The 23,429-nt window shown below is 34.2% G+C and overlaps 1 protein-coding gene and 1 non-coding gene across 3 annotated transcripts in view; both read right to left on the bottom strand.

Moving 5' to 3' along the window:
• Positions 1–19,436, bottom strand: part of LOC140060280 (muscarinic acetylcholine receptor M1-like) — a 31,667-nt gene extending 12,231 nt beyond the window's left edge. Inside the window, exons 1-2 of one of the 2 annotated variants that reach the window (XM_072106425.1) lie at positions 19,151–19,436; positions 2,786–2,858 (exon numbers count right to left, since the gene is read on the bottom strand). The gene's annotated coding sequence lies outside the window, so the exon portion shown is untranslated. Of the gene's footprint in view, positions 1–2,785; positions 2,859–9,525; positions 9,766–19,150 lie in introns of those variants that run through there. The other variant, XM_072106426.1, reaches the window with a different exon arrangement.
• On the bottom strand, positions 7,664–7,736 carry Trnar-ucg (transfer RNA arginine (anticodon UCG)). The gene has a single exon. It is a non-coding gene; the product is annotated as a tRNA-Arg (tRNA).
• Positions 19,437–23,429: the final 3,993 nt, after the last annotated feature.

Here is a 23,429-nt window from a genome sequence, read left to right as displayed (position 1 = left end):
CCAATAATAACTAGAGCTTTGTAATATGCATGTCTAGCTGATGGTCATTACCAACAATGAAAGATTATAAAGGTGAGAAAACAATATCATGTTTGTCTAATAATGGCAATATAACATTAGTGACAATAGAACACAAACTAAAGGGTTTCGATCATTCTGATGCAACGTAATTGATAAAGCAATGAATAGGTTTACACTATCAAAAATCATGCTGCATCATACTTAAACGTGTTTAGCGTCTAAACACGACCAACCCGTTGTCAAATATGGCATTAGCAACAATAAAACACAAACTAAAATGTGTCGATCATTCTGCTGTGCAACGCAATTGACAAAGTAATGAATAGGTTTATACTATCAACAAATCATGCTGTATCATACCGTACTTAAAAACGCGTTTATCGTCTAAACAAATTATATGGAAACACGACAATCCGTTGTCAAATATGGCATTAAAACACAAACTATGTTTCGAGCATTCTGCTGCAACGTTTACACCAGGACTATAAAAAAAATCATGCTGCATCACACTTAAATGCGTCTAATATATCACCTAAACGCGTCTAATATATCACCTAAACGCGTCTAATATATCATCTAAACGCGTCTAATATATCACCTAAACGCGTCTAATATATCACCTAAACGCGTTTAATGTTGTACGATTACATTGTACATTCATTCATTTTATATGGTCAACATCATTGTCATCAAATTAATAGTAGTTTTCACATGTAAATGAGCTTAAACGAAACATTTGGGAATCCATTCCGTTAAAAAGTGGTGCTTTGAACTTTCACACACGTGCAATATCTTTACTATGGCACCTCCGAAACTGTACGTACGCATTAAAGATAGAGTCAATTAAAGGTCATATCCTCCTAATAATGTCATGATTAATGTACAGAATGTCAATAATATCGCGTCAATAATAATGCGTTACTGTACTAAGCCGTGTCGAGTAGGCTTAACGGTACGACAAGGGTCGTCTGAACGTTAAATTAAACTGACGCTATAGTGGCCTTCGCATTTACAGCCTGTCTTATAACCACTTGTCTCCCTCCTCTGATGGCCTAGTTGATTGATCTCATAATAATTTCAAGAGTATTCACAAACAATTCACATTATTTCCGGAGTTAACGGAAGATATACTTTTCGCTCCATCAAACTAAAAAAAAACATTATTTTGTGCAATTCGTCGGATTGGTAAAAGTCTGTCCATAAATAGACTCGATTACAATCTTTTTTGCTCATAATAGGGGCTTTTGAGTGAGCCTCTTGGAACATTATTTTCCTGTCTATAATGGGGGATATTTTGTCCATAATAGGGGCCTTTGAGCGAGCCTTTTGGAGCGCTTTTTCGTGTATATAATGGGGGTTAATATATGGGAGCATCCATAATACTGTATTTAAAATTATAATCATAGTCTAAAGTATGTGTGATCATTGATACTTTTAAATAGTGATCTTCATAATGTTGAGGCATCTATAAGATGGAACGTTTACGTCAAGTATTGATTCATTCATCAGTCATTACAACCTGCAGCCTCCGTGTACTTTGTATACATACTTACAGCTGGTGATCGTTTTTGATGGGCCTATTATGTGCTTGACATTCAAAGCATCGACTGGGCCCTAATTGATTCATTATCGGTTACCTGATGGATGTAACACACAACCATCTATTTGCTACATTATAAACAAAAGCTCACATGATATTATGCTTCGATTTTGAAAATTCCCAACTACGTCGTTGGCTAAACATTTAGGGCACGTTTCTCCGACACACAAGCAACGTTTCGGCCTAAATGATGTCACAGCTTATTTTCACACGTATTTTTAGACGATGCACTGACGTGATTATTATATGCGTGTGTATTTTTAAACACACATAAAGTGATGACGTAGGTACGTATTTTGCACTGATCGTAAAGTAGCTTCAAGTATTCGACAAATGACTTGTTGCTTATATAATTAAAATGACTTGTGTTGTAAGTTAATCAGCTTAAATTGCAATTACAACATTACTTTCATAGACTACTGTAATCTGTATCTTTAGGCCTAGCTAGTTTGTGTCATCACGGCTTCTAGCAAAATAGCACAGTCCAAAAAATCTTTACCGTTTCTGTTCAAGCTTATTTATTTCCACTACATAAGTTAACGTAATTTCTCTCTTCGCTTTGAAAAATCCAAAAAAGTACTAGGCCTATAGCATATTCAAACATATTTCCTTTTTAATGTACATTAGGAATATTACGTAAACATGAATGCGTGTAGGCACATGAGTAAACAAAACAAATAAGGAATGTAGGCACCCTATCTATAGGCCTAGAATAATGTACAGAACGGTGTCGTGCCATATCATATGCTCGCCGTGCGATTCCTCATAGAAAAGGATAAAAGGTAGGCCTAGGTGTTTATTTTGGTCCTTAGCTGGAAACTGAGGAAATTCAGATTAGATTACTGTAGGCAATCTACGGACCCATCGTAGCCATCGGTGCATCGCCTACCAGATCAGCACACCTATGACGATTACCTCTTTTAGGATAGTGGACCAAGTTCTTGGTGCACTGTACAAGAGACGAAGGACGAGGTAATGAAAGTAACGCATCATCTTACCCAAGGATACAATAGTATACCATGGTAAAGATAGCATCGAACCCATGCCTATCACATGCTAGTCCGATCCGATTTTAATTAACGTTATGGCTAAAGATACGACGTTTAATCAATGTACTGTAGGTTATAAAAAATGTTCATATTAAAACAAGTTGTTAAGGCTTACCGTGGTTGACATCTTGTATATAATTGGAAAAGGTCGTAATCCACTAGAAGAACACTCTCAGCAGAATATGAAGCTGCAATATTAAAGAAAAACTGTGCCATTACACGTAAAAACAGAACCGGTTACTTATACCGTATACAGAGTATAAACATACATATCTCCTACGCGTATTACTATAGAACATACTCATCTTGATAAGGTCTAGCGTTGATTGTCTGGATCAACGTCTGCCATAGATGGTCATAGCTTGATAAAATGTTACTTCTATCAAACGTCAGATCAATTAAGCAAACATCAAGGTCGATTCCAAACAAACGTGTATAAAATGTGCTCCGAGTGATTATGAATATTCATAAGAGACATAAATTGTACGCTTGATCTTACACGCGCGCGTGCTCATTATGTTGACGCGGTTACACTATTACTTTAGGTCTATACTTAATTAGTCCTTTTTTATAATTTAAAAACAGACTACCCAATCAGTTCCAATCGGGCTTTTCCGTGGTGAAATTTATCAATAATCAACAATAATTACAAATATAATAGAACAAAATATACCTTGCAAAGTTATGACAGATTTTTTTTAAATAAAACGCTCAGACTAATTTTGTACAAAACGACTAAAATATGAAGCGACAGTAGGTATTTTAAATTCAATTAGAAATAATGGTTTTAACAATAGTATGGAACGAATGATGGAAGTCACCTAAAGACCCCAGGGGCATCGTAATAATAGGTTAGCAGATGTTAATTAACCCTTCAATATTGTGGATGTGACAGCGCGAATCAATGTCAATTTTGAAGATTCTAACAATAATTAAACAGCTGACTTTTTAAATTCTAGGGCAAAAAAAAAAGAGATTACTATAGTTGGGAACTAGCCAAAATACACCCTGAATTCGAGTTGGAAAACCATGTGCTCGAGTAAGAGGCTGTGCTGTGGATGTAGTGTATAAGTGATATACGAATGCGAGTGACCGATATGAATATTTAGTAAATTAAAATGGCTAAATTAAAGTAGAACCCTTACTTTGGGACACCCCTATTTAGGGGGATACCTATTTAGGGGGATACCTATTCAGGGGATACCCTATTCAGGGAGCACACCTATTCAGGGAATACCATATTCAGGGGACACTATTCAGAGTTAACACCTACTCAGAGGAAAATATGTTGCCCAAACCTGACTGACCTAAAATTTGATCGAACCTGTGTGTGCTTTTGAAAAAAAATAATTTGCATACATTTTTAGTATGAATGACAGTTTTTAGAGAGAATACATCATTATTTATATCATTTTTTTCCTCCATGTATATGTAACACACAAAAAATAACAATACTATTATTAAGTAATGCAATTACTGTTAATTGTGGTACCAGCGACGAATTAAATTAAATTAGTTAATTAAAATTAAGTTCATTCTTCCCTGGTGGTACCATGGTGGAAAGAAGCTAATACAGTTATTAGGAGTCTAGTGCATTGGGTCTTGCTATTTGATTATAACAAAAACTCTTTAATTATTGTGGAATATCGAAGGAATCATAATGTAAAACGCAATAATATTTCTGTACGTTATTAAAGCAGCGTCTTCGGAATTTACGCCGCGTCCGTCTGCCGAGACATGATTCCATATTTTGAAGGGCCACAATCAATATGAAATCGTCTCTTTTTCCGGAGATTCCATATTCTTTGACGGACCAAATTTATGAAAAAACAAACGAGCGTGATTATTTAATACAAAGATAGTAACGTTCGAATATTTATTAATCTTAAGCTCTGTCTACACTAAGCTCTGTCTACACTATCTGTTTGATCAAAAATGATGTGCCCAAATATGGCAGTAGTATGACATCATCATGTCCATATATGGGCACATCGCATTTTTTGTCACATAAAGTTTGATAGTGTAGACAGCGCTTTATTGCTGAACATAATGTATTATCTATTTTATAATGCGAAGGTATTTCAGATTTTATATATATGATGTTACCCTTTACATAACAGATTACATATAACTAATAACTAGAGGGTTAAAAAAGCAACATATAACAAAAAAGCATATTTCTCTGACACGCTGTCGCTATAATGGTTAAATTATTACTAACAGAGCATCCGGAAAGTAAGACTTGTTATATATTAAATTTGAACTAATTCAGAAGGTGTCCTAATTTGCAAAGTAGCCCATTTCCCAGCCAATCACATTATGCGTGCAGCATTGTATTTTGAACACGAATAGAGTTATAGTTAAACCGTAAAGATATGTGATATTTAACACTTTGGTAATTGTAAGCACATGCACTTACGATGATTCGAATAATTAAGATTATTTCATCTCGAGGTGACCTAGTGAATATCTAGCCCACTTTATAATCGTCTGAAATTATTAAAGTATTAAGTGCATTGTTACGTGATTGTATGCGGATCGATGTGAACGCATACAGATATCATACTCAGTTATGTTAGGCCTATGTAAACCATTGACACATTTAGAAGGGACCACAGTCAAACTGACAAATTAAAAAACATCCATTCTCTGCTAAATTGTAAAAGATAGTTATTAGTTAATACTATACTGTTGTAACAACCAAAAACCTGAAAAAAAATGTGGGAAAACAAACATATTTAAATAATAATAATAGTTAAGGTATAAGAAGACGAATAAAAATAACATGAAAATAAATATAGAGAACAATATAATGAGGAAAATTATATTAGACACAATAGACACAGACAGATGTAACCCTAGTTAGTCGGCACTGATAGGACAGTCTTTACTAGCACAATTTACAAAGTGTTATCCATAAAAAACGGTATCAAAGAAATTTTGAGCCAACAAGTTAAAACCTATTTTAAAATACAATACATTAAAACGTATACTTATAACAAGAAAGCATGCACACATTTGTAATAACTAAAACCCGTAACGCAAACGAACTGGGTCGACAATGACTGCTTCATTAAAGGTTTAGCAAGGTATATTAAAGTATTATCACTGTAATGCGTTCAATTAGATACAACTTATTATTATTACAAACAATTGGGGTACGTATATTGGATAAAGCCAAAAACAACATGCCAGGTAATGCAATTACTGGCATATAATTAAATGGGAACATTGCTTTAGGAAATATTGCCGTTATAATGACATTTCATTTATAAACCTGGAAATTTAGTATTTTAAATAATTTAGGCTAAGCAGCAGCCTTCGAGTTTGCCTTTGGTTATTCGAATTTAAAAATGGAATGTTATTTCGCGGGTTCAAGTTCCGATAGAAACGGTACCGCTTTTTTTACGCGCGTGTTTAGATGTTGATGCAATAATGTATACGCGCGCGTCGACTTTGTGTTATCCTTCGAGGTGTTACGCAGGTGATAAATTAAGGCCAATTTACACAGACGAGCGGTAACGGTAAGCAGAAACCGGCGTAGTTGTCCCACGTAGAATCTGTATCTATCCTGTGCGGTAACCGCGTTGTGTTTTAATGGTCATAATGAATAACATAGGATTCTATATTAATATTATTACCATGGAACGGGATGCGAGATTTACAATTTTTGTTATGATTAATATTGGGTATGAAATGATTTAGAAGTATATCTGTCTTTGAATGGAGTGTTGTGTTAACCATGACAGTATGCCCGATTACGACCTGATGTCAGTTAAATAATAAAAATGTTCATTATAGACTGTATTTAACGTCAAATATTACATATTGTACTTTTATAGTTTCTGTAAACATGATCGTATAAAGCGTATTAAACCAACATTCACAGAGTGGTTAATAAAACAAACTACTCCTCCAGGAGTTGTTACGTCATTTGAATAACATGAATACTTACTTTTGAGACATAATAATTCATATTTTTTCATATAAATAATTATGAAAAAGCTATAGAAGAAACATTAACATGAAATGAGTGAAAATAACATCTTTTAATCATAATTTTCAATATCAAGAATGCAGTTTTGACCTAATCGATACAAACAAGTCATTAATGTTCATGGATATTAACGGGATGACATGAATTGCGTGCTAGTTAGTTTTCTGCATGTGAATTAAGACAATGTGTAAAGATACGAACAAGATGACTTGCAAATGCTTCTTGTACTGAAAAGGGTAGTTTTGTAGGCCGGCGAATGAGAGTTGGGTGTAGAGCTGGTGGCGGGCGGCGGTTACTAGTTTATCTTTATTGTAGGCCTACGGAGAATGTGAGAGAGGAATGGATACGGATATGTATATAGGCGAGTACAATGCGCGTTAGCTACAAGAAAGAGGGAGGAGTGTAGTGGTAAAGACCACGAGGGAAGAGTGAACTTCCCTGGTCTTTACAGTTAGTTTAATTAGTAATGCGTCAAGTATTCATGTACACGCGTTTATAGTATGGTTGGAATAGCAGTAACGCGTTACACATTTAATAAATATTATTAGTATATTGCTTATGCAACTGCTGGCAATCATCATAATGGCAACTGCAAATACGACGTATTTAAAGATATCTTGTGAGTTTATTTGAATAATTATTTGAACGTGATAAATTATACTGTTTAAATGAAACTGGATAGTGGAGTAAATATAATTTACATAATAGGTTGAACAAAAGCAATAGTCGCTATTCTATAGTGTGATCATTGTTGGTCAAAATGCATTTTTGTCATGTTGACCACGTGATCATCTGCGGGTGGAGTTCACCGTTACAAATTATACATAATGCCGTCAGAGTATAAGATGAATTTGCATATTATATAAATCGTATTGTTTTAACCCAAATCAATAGCCTAACGATCTTAAAATGTGTTAAGTTGGTCGACGCAATATCAATCGTTTGGTATTACCTTCGCGATCCAATAAATAAATAAAATAAAAGCCATCATAAAAATGACCACGATGGGACTCGAACCCACAATCTTCCGATTCGAAGTCGGACGCCTTATCCATTAGGCCACGCGGCCGCTCTTGTTTCATTAATAAATTGGAGAGCTTTTTTAACGTATAATAGGCCTATATCAAAATTAAAATTTTACTGCTTTGCCATGCGATTAAAAAATCCATATTATTACACAGTACATGTCTCTCTACTAAAAGATTGAAATCACATTTATAACTTAGAATATTTTATTTAAATGTAAAGCCAAATAATTACAGCCTCTAATTGTAAATAATAAATAAAACTATTTAATATGTTTTAATACCTGAAACCTTGGCAACAATTTTAGTTTGTTATCCAAAACAAAAAAATTATATACACTATTAATATGAATGCCAGTAATAATTGAAAAGTCGATATCATGAGGCATATGGTATTCACTATACTGTACAATAAAAGGAATCAGGGTTTCCCCCATTCAATGTTTTGTAAATTAATTAGTCCAACACCAATTGAATCAATTTATTTATTTTTATTTTCAATCTTTCTACATACCAAAAATTATAAAGTATAACAGGGGAGTAGCGGAAAAGCAAACATTCATTTAAATGGAAATCATTAAATATTATTACATTATTATAAAAAATAATGTAACAGATCCATTCAATGAAATTGTAATTGTATGCATATTTTTTATTCTTTATTTAATTCCAGACCAACATCGAATCATCGCCACTAACAGGCTGGTTAAAATCTTAATAAAATCTAAATATAATATATGGTGTGTTACATCAATGTATCATAAAGGAAATCGGGAGTTTATATTTATAAGGTCCATATTGTATCTTTAGACCAACAAAATATGTAATCAACATTCAATAAATACGATATACACTAAAGTATTTAAACAGTGAGCAGCGTGTCGCACCATGGTTGAATAACAAGGCCAACAGCCATAAGTCGCGTGCTAAAACGCATAGTGATACCGGACCGACAGACCGACCGACATAGTGAACTATAGAGTCGCGTCTACGCGACTAAAAACATTTTGTTTTATTTTCGTTATACAGTATAAAGTAAAAGTACAAACAAAAAGAACAAAAGTGACCACGATGGGACTCGAACCCACAATCTTCCGATTCGAAGTCGAAGTCCATTAGGCCACGCGGCCAATCTGGTTTCGTATATAGTATTGAATGGTAAAAATTTTTAAAAAAGAAAACATTGTTTACTGTTCAACGAATCTGAATTAACACTATCGAAACGGGACAAAAAATAGTCAGCCCATTCTCGTACACTGTTTCATATGTCTGGAGACAACAAAAACCCTGCACGTATATTGTCTGATGGACGGAAACAGGTCATGCCATTGCACTTAGTCACTCATAAATATTAACTTTAACCAGGGAAGAGTAAAATTAAAATTTATGACAACATAAATGGCGACATGTATTAATTTAAAATCAGAGAATGTAATATGATTGGTGGAAAACAGCAAAACTGTCAAATTAATAGCGCAATTATTTTTAACGGGCTCATCACACCATTCGATTATTGAACAAACCGAAGCGATCACTGCTAAAATAATTAGCGTTTGAATTTAAAAAAAAATTCCTTCTACAGACAAATCCGTCTGGGTTCACCCTTCTCTGCTTCCAACAGTTAAAAACAAATGGCATGTCCAGATAGCAGGCCTATATACACGTCCTCTTAAATGGACACCAAATTACTAGATCCAACACTGTAGGCATACAGTAAGTCAGACCCTCGATTTAAATGTTACTGTTGGCATTGACGATAGCGAAAACAATGTGAATCATACATCTAGCCTAGGCGTTTACAAATCAAACAATTAAATGGTGTATGTAACATACCATGATATTATCGTCAAATCCAGAAAACATGCTTGTGTATAGTAATCCATACGTCAATAATGACTTCCAAAACTATTGGAAATAATCTTTGAGCGTTGTACACCTTCCATAACGTCCCTCATGACTAAAAAATGGTAAAATATGATGGTAGCCTCGGACAGTAAACGCAAATATTTAACGAAACTCAACAGTCATGCAGTTGCATGCGATAAGTAAACATGCAAAACCATATGTACACAGCTAGGCCTACTTTTCTTTTAAAAAACACTCACCACAATATGGTGACACTGAGTCTTTCACAAACGCCAGCAACATCTATATATGTTTAAGTACCTTTTAAGCCTAAATTGATATACTTTCCACTCATACGGCATTGTTTAGATTTCCATAAAGGTTTATTAAATACATTTTTATATTATTTAGGAATTTATTTTCTTTAAAAATATTATTCTTGGTGAAACTCAGAAGAATTGTCATAATATTCGATATGATGTTGCATTTTCACGATATAAAATAAAACGTAATGTCGATGCAATGTTTCTTTTGATTATTGCCGTAAAAACGTGGATAAAATCAAACGACATAATCAAAGTCAATTTATAAATAATAGTATAATTGTACATTATACTACTTTGAAGGCGCTAAAACCACCCAGCGAAAGTGTTGAGAATGAATCGTTATGAAACGGTAAAGGCCACTGAAAACTCGGGTTCATTTATGTGTCAAAAGCTTTTCTTTCTTTCATAGTTAAATACAGTGCTTCAAGCAATCGGTTTAAATTGTTACGTTCAAACATGCATACGGTAGACCAATACATCGTACCTCTGAAAACTATTGGGAGGTACATCGGAGTTAACAACACACAGCACTTTACATCGGGTGTAACTCCGATACGATCTAGCGCGTGTGGACACTATCGGAGTTAACAACACGAAGGAAGGTTAACCGACCACACGAGCACTTTACGACGGGTGTAACTCCGATACGATCTAGCGCGTGTGAACACTATCGGAGTTAACAACACGAAGGAAGGTTAACCGACCACACGAGCACTTTACGTCGGGTTTAACTTCGATACGATCTAAAGCATGTGAACATTATTGAGAGGTACATAGGAGTTAACAACACGAAGGAAGGTTAACCGACCAACACGATCACTTTACATCGGGTGTAACTCGGATACGATCTAGCGCGTGTGAACACTATCGAGAGGTACATCGGAGTTAACAACATGAAGGAAGATTAACCGACCAACACGAGCACTTTACGTCGGGTGTAACTTCGATACGATCTAGCGCGTCGGAACACTATCGGAGTTAACAACACGAAGGAAGTTTAACCGACCAACACGAGTACTTTACGTCGGGTGTAACTCTGATACGATCGTGTGAACACAGTTAGAAAGACAGATGAGATAAAGTACGTTCATTCTCCATGTGAACTATACAGTACTATACATACAGTTTTGTTCTGACTAGGCATAAAACCATTTATACAGTATACCCTATTAAAGAGACACAATAGACAACAGTTTTCTTTATTAGACTGTCCCTTGAATAGGGGCTGGGCTATTTAAAAAAACCTTTTGCAGAAAGCCTTACAGTACATATTCTCCCTAAATAATCAGTAATTCCGGAATAATCAATTCCCTCTCGGCTGTAAATTTAGTTAAAGCAATGTTTTTAAACTGTCTTTCACACTGGAAATGCCTAGAGTGTATTGACAGTATTACGGAAGTGGTTGAAAGCCCAAACCACATGGAATCCCTCACTTACCATGGACAAGAGCCTCAGAGCAATATTGGTATTCAGCGCTATATAAATATTGTGATTGAATGAGTGACGTTTCATAGGTAGTTGTACTGTAATTTGTATTTCATTATTGTGATGTTCCGCCTGTTAAAATGTCAACTGTCATTCATTGTCCAAAAGACGGTTATACAGGGAGATTGCCTCTTCAAACTAGAGATTCTTTAGAATTGTAGCCTCCTTATCAACAACCGTGTCTTCTTCTTCCATTTAGGAGCAAACTTCCTTGTTGAAGTCTATTACTCCACTGGCTCTTTTGCAATTTTCTTGCATACGATATAAGACATAAACTACAGTAGGAACAACACCCCCACCTCACACCTTCTTTGGCACATCCCTATCCAGGGGACGCCCCTATTAATTGAACACTTTAGCGACTTTGCGTTCACACGACGTCTTTCGAGTATCAGAAATACATGAGCATGCGCAGAGTGGTAAATTTTCCGTCCCGATCCTCGACATCTTCGAAATTCCAGATCAACTCTGCGCTTTTGTGGAATATGTAAACATAAGCAATTATAATATTTGAAGGAGAATAAAATGTGGGGCATAGCTACTAAAGAGAGAAACAAACGTTTAATTCATACAACGAACACTCGTATATGAAATTGACTGATTTAATTGGCTAAACAAAAAGCAAGAAATGTTATACGTTCTTCATTTCTCCAAGATTTACTGGCCACGCCCACAAAACAAAATTTACAAATCTCATCTTTCCATCATTTAGTAACATATCAAATATTATTGATTTGATTTCCACTATAACGGAACTCGTACGTATTGTTTCACTTGTCTATGCGTGATATTGCTATGGTGACCATTAGAATTGACGCGTATCAATGTCTCTATCATCTCTCTGTCTTAAATAATATGGTAGTGATATTCCCAATATGGTAGTGATATGACATCATCATGTTTATATATGGGCACATTACATTTTTTTTCACATAAAGTTTGATAGTGTAGACAGAGCTTTAGCTTCCATTCATTCACGAATACAAGTTAAAGATCAACTAATTATCATTAAGACATCAATGGTGTGTAACTATGATATCACGGTACAAGGCAATGATTGAGTAAATAAAATAATTATTTACAAAAACATGTGTTTTTCTCTCCAAATATTCCGCAATAATTTCGGAAAATGAATCCGCCCAACACTAAGTTCAAATATTTTTGAGTCTCTCTCCCTCTTTTCTTTGGTATTTTTTCCTGTTGGTTCTATCGGAATACAGAAACGGAGAATCTCTCTAATTTACATTTATTTAGTCATCGTTATAATAGAATTACAGTATCTTGCAAGTTAACCATTTTTTACCTTTGACCCTTGACCCTTTTACATAAAACATAAAAAAATTATGGACAAACATATTAAATACTAATTCAAATTGAAAATCAAACATGACAATGTATAGGTCTTTAAAATATTAAGTTGTAAAGAGTCGAATTGATGTGAAAATATCAATTTCATTTGAACGCAGACAACAATTTGCTTTTTGTAGAAGCATTATTTAACCTTTAACCTTAGAATGTAGATGATAAACAAACAGTGCTTCATCTTACAATTTCAGATCTTTTATAAATCCATTATTAATAGCTGTTTAATGATACATCGTCAAGTGGTAATTTGAAATATAGTAATGCATATAAGATCAAACGAACCGCCTGTTTTACATAATTAGACAGGTGGTTTACACAATTTCAGTTAATTTACAGTATTATTTTTATTATTATTTCTAATTTTTTCCTGCTGTTTAATCTTCGTACAGTACATTCATTCAAACTTTCATCCCAATGATATGTTAACTTCTGTCTACACTATCAAACTTTATGTGACAAAAAATGTGATGTGCCCATATATGGACATGGTGATGTTATATCACTACCATATTTGATCATATCCGTACCATATTTGGGCACATCACACTTTTTATGTCCAACTAGTTTGATAGTGTAGACAGAGTTTTATACACACCGATACTCCGATGCCAGCAATGAACAATGGGAACACGTAATACACCTTTTTTTTAATACTGTTAAGCTCAGTCTACACTATCAGACTTTATGTGATAAAAATGATGTGCCTATAATGGACATGATGATGTCATAGCACTACTGTACCATCTTTAAGCATATTATCACTACATGTTTGGGCACATCACACATACAGTTTGATAGTGCAGATAAAGCTTTATACTAGGGGAGAACGTAACTGTCCTCCTGTCCTTTGTTCAACGAGATCTCTCACCACTCGATTATAGATAAAATATCTTTTTTTTTTAAATGAACGGAATCAATATTAGTCTTGAACAATTAATGTAACTAAACCCCCAAAGTTGATCTTGGTTTTTTTTTCTGAAACAAAAACTCTATCATAAACAATCAAACATTGTTATCAATATGTTTCAGATGCATCTTTAAGTGAATTCAAACGTATCTAACAAGCATCATTAGTTTTCAGGCAATTTCAATTTTATTGCTAATGTAACGTCGGTGGCAAATATCCGTATTAACCATGGGGAAAAGATACCGCGAATTGTAGCAAGTTGACATTAGATTTCCGTGTATTTTATTGCCCTTCCCTGATATTAACGGAACAATACAATTTACAAAACCTATTATGGAACGCTATAATGACATTTTTTTTATGTTGGTTGGGAGAGGGTACGAGGAACGATTGAACAACATTGCTGCTGCGTACTTGTACGAGTTCATAGTCTAAACATGTTGTACTCCCTCCCGCCCACTTCGTAAATCACACCATTAAGACCTACAATATTGCTCTAAACTGTCAATACATGTCTAATGATATAACATTGTCCACGTGATCAATTACCAAGCTAACGCAAAAGTTGAACATCACGTTCAAGGCGTACAAATCGAAAACTGAGAAAGTTAATGTTTTTATAATTATACGGTTACACTTTTACCATAACAGGCAATATACTTGCGAGTACAATTCGAGGACTAAAATACTAAAGTGCACTTTAATATAACGTGATTGACTGTTGGTCACATTTATTACGTGCGTGTCACATACATACTTTATTTTATTTAATTCAATTTGCAGGTAATTTCAGGCACAAATATAAATTGACAACGGTGCAGCACCCCGAGTATTATTGTATACTTCAAGAAAAATTCAAGTAAAAAAAAAACATATGGTTAATTGATTATTGATTTGAATTGATTACATCATCACTAGCCCAAACCAACACGCGCACGTTTAAGGATCAATGAACACGCGCGCGTTCAAATATCGATAAACACGCGCGCGTTCAAATATCGTTGAACACCAGCGCGTTTAAAGATTGTTGAAATCGCGCGCATTCAAAGATCGATGAACACGCGCGCGTCAACCTTATGTCGGTGTTACTAAGGACGTTAAATTGTACATATTGAATTTAAACGTTTTAAAATATAAATAAGTAATGGACATAAGCTTTGAGTTGTAAATCATTCAAGTGTTGTTCACAAAATATCATCTGAAGATATCACTTGGGGATTCGTGAGATTTGAAAAACATCAACATCATAGTAAATAAGAGATAAGTGTTTATTGATAAAACTAAACTGCTTACATTTTAAAAAACAATTGAGCTGGATTCTATATTTGTATTACTATTTTTTTTCCTAATTAGAGCCTACACGGAATTGTTGGTATTTAATTATGATGACGATGTATGTGTGTGTATTTTTTCTTTGATGAAAGAGATTATGGTGATAAATGATGTTTTTTGGGATAAATTATTACGATGATGATGATGATGATGATGATGGATGACGATAATGATGACGACAACAATTATCATGACGAAGATAAATGATATTATATTGATCGTGATGATGTTAATGATGTGGTAAGGGTTTGTACTGCTTATGCAGTAGTGCCAGAAGACTGTAGAAAGTCGACGACATGCCGGTGAGTTGATAGTGTTGACGCGATGGTGTCTATAACGAGTTATGATAAACATGTTGGTGTTCAGATGGAGTTTATCAATGGAGGAAAACTGTGATAGGGCTAAATCTAGATCTCCACTCGGATGCAAGCAATTAGACCAATCACAATAGACAGCTCGATGAGCCATCGTGTCGCGAATGGTCAAATTACTTTCGTTGCGCTTTCGGCGTCCTTATGCGTCCAAAATGCTTGGGTCTTACTTGAGACGTAACGCAACTTAAGTGATTTGACCAATCACAAGCGATAGATAATTGGAACTGTTGCTTTTTCAAGTCGCTCGCGCGTTACGTCTACGTTCTTGCTAAAGATTGGCTTCATATCCAAAATCACAATGATTACAAAACGCATTCATGGGTGAATTTACTGAAATTTCATCAATATAATGTACTATTAATCGTATTAGCGAAGTATCTATGACGTCATATGACAATAAAGAACTGATTCTGTCGACAAAGATAATTTAATACATGTCAAAATGTCCCGATACGTAATCATGATTGACTGTTAGGATGCCCTCAATTGCGTGGTTGGTTGCCATGGAAACTGAATGTAAACAATTCTGAAAGGCTTGATACACATGCTGGCTTGATTTAGTATAAAGCAATTAGTGATGATATCGGTAACTGTTTGACAAACGCTATACATTGTATCTGCATACTAATTTAGGGCACTTAAATAAACATGCGACAATTAATGGGCGCGTGTTATAACAGCCATCTTCGTCATGTTTTTATTTGTGACATTTATTTTTAACTGCGACTCATCTGTATTTGTTTATTTATTAACAATTTGACATATAGAAATGACCAATCACGAACCACGAGACCTTGTAACAGAAACGAGCTAATAACTTCACGTCAAATAGTTTGCATCTGATCAGTAGTAGTTCAAAAAATAAGCCTAGTAAATTTAGTACTGTAGATTATGTGGTTAGTACTGGGTTTGTGTATAAGGTATACCCATAGTCCGGTTCTGGTCAGCCACATTGTTTAATATTCGTTTAGAAAAACATTTTTGGCACAAATAGCGTGTCATAACTATACTTTTAACAAAACTCCAAATCTAAGCAGAAAGTTAATTAACGTTCAGAATATAATTTTGCGAATAATTAATAATAATAATATAATATTACAATAATTGTACAGTGATCGTATATTACAGATGTTTGCTTTTACAACAATTTATTTTTATCAAGTTTATTCAAAACCAAAACATTCCTGCCCTATCTACACTATCAAAGTTTATGTGACAAAAAAGTGTAATGTGCCCATTATAATGGACACGATGATGTCATATCACTACCATATTTGAGCATATCACTACCATATTTGAGCATATCACTACCATATTTGAGCATATCACTACCATAGTTGGACACATCACTCTTCTTTGATCAAGTTAGTTTGATAATATAAATAAAGCTTAAAATACAAAAACAAATTCAGTCGTTGCTTAAATAAAAGAAATGAAGTAATATCTGTCACCAATAGCCTCTAAAATAAAAAAAGAAGAAATAAAAACATAAAAACTAGACAACAGCATGAACACCTAATTACCAAGAAACACGAGGTAAAGCAAAATTTTAAGTAAAAAAGTAACGTTATAATAGCTGACGTCTAGATTTTTTTTAACCATTTCTATAGCATAACAAGAAATTACATGAAAATGCAAACAAATTAATTATTGATAGAATTAATAATAAATAAAAAAACAACAATCATTTATATCGTTGCAATTTTACACTTTCAATACAGCCTATTTATACTTAACTTCGGTTAAGAGCAGTTTAAACATCGAGGGTTCTCTATAGTTTAAATATGTACGAATATTGAAAAATAAATTAGGACCACTCATGTTCTTGGTCAACAGAAATTTATGCCGCCAATATTTTATGCAGACGTCTCCCTAATAACGCATACTAACCAGCTACCCCAGGCTCTCTCTGGAACTAAGTTCTTGCGGCGACTCCGTTAATTTGTATTTACATATAAACCTAACTAATCAATTCTGACAATGTCGTAAATAATTAATCCCGACATGAATGTTAGAACAAATTAAATGTTACCTTTCGACGTTTAAAAAATCCGTTTCGATTTAAAAAAAAAATATCTAACGATGATACGAAGTATAGAAATTGACGAAGAACATGAAGTGAAATCTGAGATTGAAATAACGCCGTGCGCTATACATAAGGCATCTTTACTCGATTATTGATTTTATTTGAGACATAAATATTCGTCAAATATTACGTCACATAGTTTGCTTTGCTCACGATATCAACCAATGAGATGAAAGGAAATAAGGAATGATTATGATCGCGTTGAAAGGCAACTGTCCAAAGAAAACCGGCAAAGGGATCGATCGAGTGAGAGAATTCGAGTCATCTGCAGTTAATTTCTACCCTTCACGGGCCATTAGAGGCGTTCAGAGTAGCTATTGAGCTGTTGGTCCATCTACCATTAATAACCACCGTCTAGTAATAGGAGTATTTACAATAGCTGACTGTAACAACAGTGCGAGCGAGTACAGTATTATAATCAGTATTGTACTGCGATACTATGTACATTTTTTTAGTATTCAAAAGTGCGAGTTTAGCAGTACTCTACTGTGTGCGATATTAAGATTGTTGTGTGGTATTCAGAGTAGTGCGAGCAGGTACTAGCAGTACAGAACTACTGTACTTCAACTGTATGCGATATTGTGTACATTTATTAGTATTCAGAAAAAGTGCGAGTGAGTACTAGTACACTGTACTTCTATTGTATGCGATATTATGTACATTTTATTAGTATTCAGATAAGTGCGAGCGAGTACACTGTACTCCTGTACTTCTACTGTATGCGATATTTTATTCGGAGCAGTGCGAGAACTACAGTATACGTACTATCTGAGTACGTATATGCGGTACTAGTACAGCTCTACTATTTACTGTTGGTTAAGAATGCAGTAGGCCTAGCACTTTCCTTGATATTAGTGCCCTCTCTGATACGGAATACCCTCTCTAGTGTTCCGAATATCCATATTGGAAGAGTGAAAAATGATCCCGTAAAAGTATGAAAGAAAACTTGGTTTAACCCTAGTTGTTTAGCGAAACACAACGAAAAGTAATTTTACGACGAAACCTTATCTTTTCCGATGCGCATCGAATGTAAGATTTATCATACACCGACATAAAATGCAACTATTCTCTATAGGAACGAAAACCCCCAACCAATTATACTTCATACTAGTTATATCCAAAATAATATCAAATTAAGAACATTTCTTTCACCATATCAATATTTTTTTTTTAAGCACTTAAAATAACTATGAATATTTATGAGATTCGCAATTGATGTCCACACGAACCATAAATTTTTACACACTGGAGAATTGTTTACGATGTTTACAATTTGTCGACAATTAGTATAGGCTACTTTAAGGAGTGAATAATGCACACACAAAATGATATTATTGCCAATCTGTTTCCATGGTCTGTGACAATTAACTTCAGGTAATAAAAATATACAACTTTGTGGTACCAATACACATTCAGAGTGACGAGAAAATTGAACAATTTTGATCAATTTTCTCGTTATTCATCTAATAACAAAACACATAAAAAAGGAGTAAAACAAATATTAAAAAGGAGAAATAGACCTACAGGAAAAACCAAGGGGCTTGTGGTAAGAAGTCCACTAAAAACTATAGTTTGTGGAAAACCCAATAAACATTGAGAATGAGACAAGCGGTTGTTTTTTGATATTTTATGTGGCTCCATAATAACAACATCGTCAATGTCTAACGAACATTTTGGAAAAAATTGTATATAAATTGTAACATAATTTAAAAGAAATGTAATTAAATGATGTACAAACCTTTGATTATGTTCTTTTACTACATTTTCTTTCTTTTTATTCAGCGCGCCTGGGTAAAATAGTGATCGATGAATTGCGCTAAAAAAAGAAACAAAAACAGAACAGTTAGAAAAGTGTAACATATTTAGGAGGGATTTATGATTCAATTAATACATTTTAGTTGAGTTCTGTTTGTTTCGTATTTTCTTTTTTTTTTTACCATCATAATAAGCCAGGCCTAGCAACACCATAACATACAAAAATTGAAAAGATAAATGTCAAGCAACCACTTATTTTTACATCTTAAAAAATTGAATTAATAAATTATGTAATAAATCTAAAATGGAAAATTATTCTTTTAAATGAATCACTCGTGCATAATTATTGATTTGTCACTAAGATTTCCTTAAAAGGCTCGAAACAGTCGTTCAAAAACACATCCACAATTTGGCGCCAAACTAAAAGTGCGCCATAAAATTCCTAGTGAGATTATAAATCGATGTAGGCCTAAATATGATCGTAAATATGTTTCCATAATAGGAATGGTTTAGCAGATCAAGTAGCCTTCTAGCTTCGTCGTCATATGGATACTATTCAGGAATAATCTACGTGCATTAAACTATTAAATATCTATTTTATTTTCTACTGAAAATGGTGTCAAACCTTTCTAGGTGAATAAAACCCTCTTTGGTTTTGAGTATTACAAAAAATAGGCTAAATACATTCGCAGAACTCATTTTAACAGACAAAAAATTCCGCTAGGAAATTCAGAAAAAAAACCTAAAGCAGACGATACAACAATTATTACCGCCAAAAGATACTTTAAAGAACTATACACTACAGCCGACTCAAAATATGATAAACAATCAAACTGCCAAAAATGTCTCGTTTGCTCGTTGTTCTATAGCGCCAACAATGAGCAATTTGTACAAAAACTTTTAGGAAGATAATAATTGTGGGTGAGCCGCGCTGAGTGACAAAGAGAGAGTAGGCCTAAACGTTACGCCAAAGGGTCAATTGAAACATATACCATGTTATAGATCCAGTGGATAAAGTGGTAGAAAATAATGGTCAATGTACGCCTAAAAACACATCACTGGTTGCTTTTGTCGAATAATAAAATTTCGAACGCAAGATAAGTCGGAGATGGATATTGAATAAGAACGCATAAGCAACACAAACGCATTTTACATCTCATTAATATCATTTCTGATATTTATTGCACACATATACGTGTAGATAAAATGGGCATTGAACTAAAACAAATTGCAGTCGTAGTCCATAGTTTTAAAACATGATTTACGTTAATTAAAAATGTTTTTCTCGTATGTTTTACATCCTATAGATATATACATGCATCTATATTTATGTTTATATGATTTGGTAGTGTGATAGTTGTATTTTACAGTATTATGCTTGTCGTTTAAACAGGAATGTGGTCAACAGAGAATGCCTTTCCTCGTCATAGAGGTAAATTACCTACTAATCTTATGGCTAATGGAATATTGCCGTACCACGTACCTAGGTCAGCTTATAAGCATCAAATATAGGTCTCTACACACAGCGAGTACTTAATAATAGGCGATTATCGTATGACACTATATAAACTGTGTGGCAGTTTTATGTCGAGAGGAACTAGATAGATTTGAACCAGATATTTCAACACGCTAGCCATTGTATTTACGATTAGTGGGCTAAACGTGTAACCATTCTACCAAACAGCTGACATAACGTATTTAAAAAATAGTATGTGCGAGAATGGTTGTAGTGGGAAGTGACTGTTTATTGTTCCCAAGACAGGCCTAGCCGTATGAAATCCGGGCACCATGAGTGACGGCAATGAAGCTTGAATAATGCTCTGTCTACACTATCAAACCATGGACCTCCATGGTCAAACAAGTTTTACAAAATAAAAAGGGTGATGTGCCCTAATATGGTAGTTATGTGACATCATCGTGTGGGCACATCACATTTTTTTGTCACATAAAGTTTGACAGTGTAGAAATAAGCTTAATATTACTACTGTATACTACAAAGTACAGAGATTTTTCTTTTAAAAAAAATGTCCAAAAAATGAATAGCATGACACTAGTAATGCTCAAAATGTAGAGTATAAGTCTAATAATGCACACCATTGATTTCTAAGTCAACGATAATAAGTTAAGGTGAACATTGTGTTAATGAACTGGTAATAAACTTACCTAACGAGAATACAGTTCGATTAGTTCAACATCAACTATGTAATAGTCCACAACGGTGATTACATAGCGTTAACTACTTTTAATCATATAGCATTAATCACAATGCACACATTCCGTCTTTGCCGAATTGTTTCATAAATACTCGTACTGTACTAAACGCATGTAGATTAAACGCGTTTAGATTAAACGCGTGTAGATTAAACGCGTGTAGATTAAACTGACTGCAGTTTCTCTTACCTCTTCACATCACCTGGCAAAACTCCAGAGTTTACACACATCAAACAAAAAATTGTTGTGGTAAAAACAGTAACTAACGTCCTCGATGTTGTACGGTACGCAATCATAAAATAATATGTTGATTAGATTATTAATATAGATTACTATTAGTCCATGATTAATTAAAGTTTCACATTTTTGTTTCTGTTCTGCAGCAAGGCGTTGCATCTGTGAGGTGTACAGTGTAATTTTGTAGGTCAGTTAAACAAACCGAATGTACATAAACACACAGGTGATAAAACACAACTTACGCTTCAACATGACACCTAATAATATTTTAAAGTGGTCCTCGTACGCCAGGATTACAGTATGCTAGCGTGGTTTGCTTATACGGGCGTAAAACAGATGGGCTAGGCTGTAGAAAATCAACAGAAGGATTACGTTCCATTCCTCTACGGAGAGATTGCCATCTCTAATGTCGTTTTATAATAGATCTACGGTATCGATTGACCCTAAAGAAAACAACCATTTAACCGTGTCATCTCAGAGGTTCGAATCTAACGTAATAGTTCCATATCAGTAATCTCAATTTACCCAAGAGAGAGTTTATACAATTTGTGAATGAAATTGTAAACGAATAGTTGTCGGTTTAGATTATATAACATTAAGACTTCCGCAAATCAACACGGAGATCTTCATTACTAGGACAATCTTCATTAGTGTATTAGGCCCTATATTAATAACTAATAACGTAATCTTCATTGTCATTTCGGTACAGTAATCGTCCAAGCAATACATTTTCGTCAAAATCAACTCCAATATCACAATTAATCACTCTCTTAATCATAATTATTTTTATAATGTAATCACTACAATCATTGTAATCTATCTCTCATTCATTCTCCGCATCATCCTCACATTCTTTTCTTTTGCATTATTTATCATCTCCCCATTATCGCCCGCGTAATCTTGATCGTCTGCCCGTTCCAAACTAATCGTCCAGGAATACCAGAATTTAAAGATGTTATGTTAATAGAATCCTGACCGCAAAGCTGTAAGCCAGAACAAATAAATACACACATAATAAATTAAGTTAATATTTTTGATTCAACCTCTCTTTGCAGCCTGGCCTAAATATAATATAGGTCTATGGGTTGACATTTTTGACACGTGGGCATAGTACCACAAAGTACACCACATGCGACATAATTAACACTAATGACTGTTGACAGATTGGTTACATAAAATATTTAAGTTTTACCGATTTAAATGGTACTCAAAAATATTACTATTTCAGACATTCTTAGCTCCCGGCTCTCTATCCTACAACCTTACTAAACGAGTGAAAATAATACTCGCTGTTTAGATTAAAACTGACTAAGTTTTCACTTTTTTAGAGTGATTAAAATTGTTTGAAATGATTTAATTGCTTGAAGTAGTTCACTCTATCATGAGTGAAAATCATTAATGAGTGTTGTTTAAGCACACATTTCAAACTAATTTAGAGTGGTTAAAATATTGTCTGAAATGATGTAAATTAGTTCAATCTGCGAGGAGTGAATTTCACAGTGGTCCTTTAAGCACACTCCTCGCAAGAGTGACCTCTTACTCCAACAGAGTGGAATCGCATTATTTAAAATGTGCTAGTGGTGTGTAGGGGGTATAGGGGCTGCAACATCCCCTGTCCCTGGTAGCGTCAGAATAGCCAGGGTAACCTGATTTAGGGCCTAACCATCGCTTAAAATACTAATACACGACCTTGACATAGCTATCTTGCGTCTCGAGCGCGTACATTGGACGCATACTTTTTGTGATACTATACACATTTATAAGATGTAACACATCTCTTTCGTATCTGATTATTATGATATCAACATACCACA

This window comes from Antedon mediterranea, chromosome 10, assembly GCF_964355755.1.
Source record: "Antedon mediterranea chromosome 10, ecAntMedi1.1, whole genome shotgun sequence".
Lineage (NCBI taxonomy): Eukaryota > Metazoa > Echinodermata > Crinoidea > Comatulida > Antedonidae > Antedon > Antedon mediterranea.
The sequence above is the reverse complement of the archived record's forward strand: the minus strand, read 5'-3'. Positions and strand labels throughout refer to the sequence as shown.